We start from the raw sequence: 3,958 nt of genomic DNA on the forward strand, positions 1-3,958 counted from the left end.
CTCCTTCTAACTCTCCTACTAAAGGAGTTACACATATCATTTTCCTATATAAGAATGTAAACAGTTTTACTTCATTAAGTCATCTAGAAGGCATAATGGAAATTTAGGCTTAATTAAGAAAAATGTTGGATTTAAAATTAGGAAGGTGACAGTTCCACTGACTCTGCCTTGATCAGACCAGGTATGGGATACCATGCCCAGTCCTGGCCTACACGCTGTAGGAAAATATTGAAAATCTAGAGACAATCCAAAGACAGATAACCAACAGGGTGGTCAGGCAGCAAGGATCTGAAATGTTTATTACTGCCAAACACTGTACATTAACAATGTTAGACTATAAAGAAAACCAATAAACAATCCCTGCTATCCAGGGATCAAGAATGTGGATCCAGGGATCTCAAATTCTATTGGGAGAGACATCAGGTACATACGAATTATATACAGAGTAGATGGAGAGGCCAAGAAAGGCTTCTCACAAAAAGTGGGATTTGAACTGTCTTGAGAAAAACTCAGGAAACTAAGTGGCAGAGGAAGGAGAACAAAGCAGTCCATGTACGTAACTGGAAAGACACAAAATATGGAGTGTCATGTGTGGGGAAAAGCAAATAGTCCAGCGTAGCTAAATTGCACAATTCATGGATGGGAAGTAAAGTATAAGATTGGAAAGAAGGAAGGGGCCAGGTTGTGGAGATCTTCATTTTTAAAATAATTTGTATTGATATCTTTTGTTTTTCTGTGACCTAAATTACTTCCAGGATCTTTCTCTCCTCAACCCTCCCTAACAGCTTTCTCATAGAACAAAATTTTGAAGGCAAATGCCTCAAGAATGTTATTGATATAAAGAAAGCTTCCATATATACCAAAATATTTACAGTAGCAGTTTTATGTTACCAAAGAACTGGAAAAAAAAGTAGATGCTCATTGATAAAGGAATGGCTAAGCAAATTGTAATAAACTAGTGTAATGAAATATTACCATGCTGTAAGGAACAATAAATATGATGACTATAGAGAAACATAGAAATGATTTACATGATCTAATGCAGAGTGAAGCAAGAAAAGGCAAGAAAACAATCCATCAAATGACTATAACAATGGAAGTGGGAAGAACAACCACCACAAATCAATTGAATGTAAGTGCTGCAAGATTACAAAGAAAAAATCATAAACTCAAAGAAGAGCTATGAGAATACCCCTCTCCTTACTCCTTGGTGGGAGGTCCACATTTGTGGAACATTGCATGTATTTTCAGAACCTTTGGATAAACATTAAAGTTCATCAATTCAATCCATTAAATGAATATATTTGTGTGTGTGTGTGTGTGTGTGTATACACCTTTCCTAAAGCCCATTTATTCGTAGTACTCAATAATAATCATTACATTAGTAAAATATGGTCTCCTTATAAGCAAGGACGTTGATTTTTGTCCTTGTATTCTCCAAATGTAGTAAAATATTAGGTTCATATTATGTACTTAATACATACTTGCTATATTTAGCTGAATTCATGAAAAAAAGTGTTTCCTACTTATCAGTTTCCTCAGTGCCCCTTTTACTTCATTGTTCCTAAGACTGTAGATCAGGGGGTTCAACATAGGGATCATTACAGTGTAGAAAACAGACACCACTTTATTTTCATCTGTTGAGTAGCTGGATTTAGGCATCATATAAATGAATGTAAGGGTCCCATAGAAGAGAGTGACTGCTGTGAGGTGGGAGGTGCAAGTTGAGAAAGCTTTGGATCTCCCTTCAGTGGACCTTATCTTCAGGACAGAGAAGAGGATGTATACATAAGAAATTATGATAATTAGCACTGTGATTATAAGTACTGACCCACCAGAGACAGCAGGAAGAATTCCAGCAAGATCATCCTGGTAGTTGGAAAGCTTCAAAAGTGGTGAATAATCACAGAAAAAGTGATTGATTTTATTGGGTCCACAGAAGGAACGATTCAATAAGCAACCAATGAAGATACAAGCATTTATACAACTACCCACATAGGATGTGATAAGTAACAGAGTACAGACTGCAGTAGACATATCAGTGGAATATAGCAAGGGATTACAGATGGCCATATACCGATCATAGGCCATCACAGCCAGCAAGAAGCACTCAGCTGAACCAAAAGTGGCTGCAAAATAAAATTGGGCCACACAGCCTCCAAAAGGGATTGAGGTCTTATCTGCCAAGAAGTTGATGAGCATGAGAGGTGTGACAGATGAGGAAAATCCAATATCTCACAAAAGCCAAGTTGCTGAGGAAAAGGTACATTGGAGTGTGAAGTTGGGAGCTCTTTCTGATTGATGTGATTATGCTAAGGTTACCAGCTAAGGTGACAGCATAGACACCCAGAAATATCACAAAGAGGATGACACAAAGGGTTGGATCATCTGTTAGTCCCAAAAGAAGGAATTCAGTCACAGCAGTGCAGTTATTGCCAGACATCTGTCTTGGAAAGAGTATCTATTAGACAGAAAAAAGGAGATTAAAACAGAATGAAGGACTAACATTTGGATATGTCTGTTGATGTACTCAGGAAACATTCACTGACCACCTCCTACATTCCCATCCCACTATCTTACTCCAATACTTGGCTCTAATGCACCATGGCAGGGTGCCCATAAGCAAAGAAGAAATAAACAAATTTACTTCCTCGAATCTTTCCCCATAGACCTTCAATATTGTATGATTTGCTAATTTCACCATTGTAACAGTGTGAAAAACCTTTAAGAGAAAAGGATGGTTTACTTCCACCATAGTAACCTTCCTTAAATATATGCAGAGACTATATCCAAATATGTAAATGCTGGTCTGCCAAGTAACCACCATTTCTAATCGCTTTCGAAGAAACAGAATCTGCTTTGTGATGCCTGACCTCTCAAAGGACCATCTCCCACAACTAAACATGGTATCTATCTCATGATCATTGACTATAAGGAAACTCCTGGTTTCCAAGATGACTTTTGTGCTCTAAAATCACAAGAGAGGAGAAATGGGCAATCTGGGTTCTACATCTTCTCCTTGTATTTTGTTCCTAGAATTTAGCATTACGGCAAAGAACCATAATTTGGCTTGATTTTGTTCCCTGAAGGAATGCAGTAAATTTCTCATGGAAATTGTGCTGTTTCTAGGCAAAATAATGGAAAGCACTTGCCCAACCTGCTGTAATCATATCCTGTTATGTATTGCTTCCTTCAATAGCTGAGGGAATAGCTGAGCAAACTGTGGTGTAGGAAAGCAGTGGCAATTTACTGTGCAGTAAGAAGTGATAAATTTTACTGCTTTGGCATAATATGGAAACGCTTTCATTAGCTGATGCAGAATTAACTAAGGAGAACTAGAAGATCAATTTATGTAATGACCTCAATAGCCACGTGAAGGGAAATAACTTTGAAACATCTCAGAAATCAGACCAAAGTAGAGATAAATCATGTCTTCGAAAGACTAATGAGGAAATACTGCCTACCACTTCTTGGCAGTGGTGGACTGCCGGTACAGAATGAGGTATGCATTATCAGACATGGCTGATTTATTGAATTGTTTTCCTTCACTATAAATATCTGTTACAAAAAGGGGCATCCAGTGTGAATGGGGAGACGCAGCTTACTGACAGTGATAGAAATAGGAGATGGGGAAATCACTGGCTAAACAACTTTAAAATTCACAAAAGAAAATAAGAAGCCTGGATGAAGACACAAGTTAAGAAATTGTTACCATCCTATTAAACTTTACATATATACATATAATCTTTTTAAAAAGCTATCTTTAGTTGTTTACATTTGTTCATACTTGTTAAGTTCAAAACAAAAGAAATTATCTTAAGTGTTACTTTTTCCTGAAATGTTCCTCTTATTCCCAACTCTCAACTCATTTTTCTTCTCTTCTCAGTTCAGTAACAAAGAATATAAAATAGTTAGATACCGTTCAGTTGAGAAAAGAACCTAAGTATAACACTCCTTA

At 37.1% G+C, this 3,958-nt stretch overlaps 1 pseudogene; it reads right to left on the bottom strand.

Moving 5' to 3' along the window:
• Positions 1-1,503: 1,503 nt before the first annotated feature.
• On the bottom strand, positions 1,504-2,443 carry LOC110221073 (olfactory receptor 5p57-like; annotated as a pseudogene).
• Positions 2,444-3,958: the final 1,515 nt, after the last annotated feature.

Source organism: Phascolarctos cinereus, unplaced genomic scaffold, assembly GCF_003287225.1.
Source record: "Phascolarctos cinereus isolate Bilbo 61053 unplaced genomic scaffold, phaCin_HiC Scaffold_9;HRSCAF=440, whole genome shotgun sequence".
NCBI lineage: Eukaryota > Metazoa > Chordata > Mammalia > Diprotodontia > Phascolarctidae > Phascolarctos > Phascolarctos cinereus.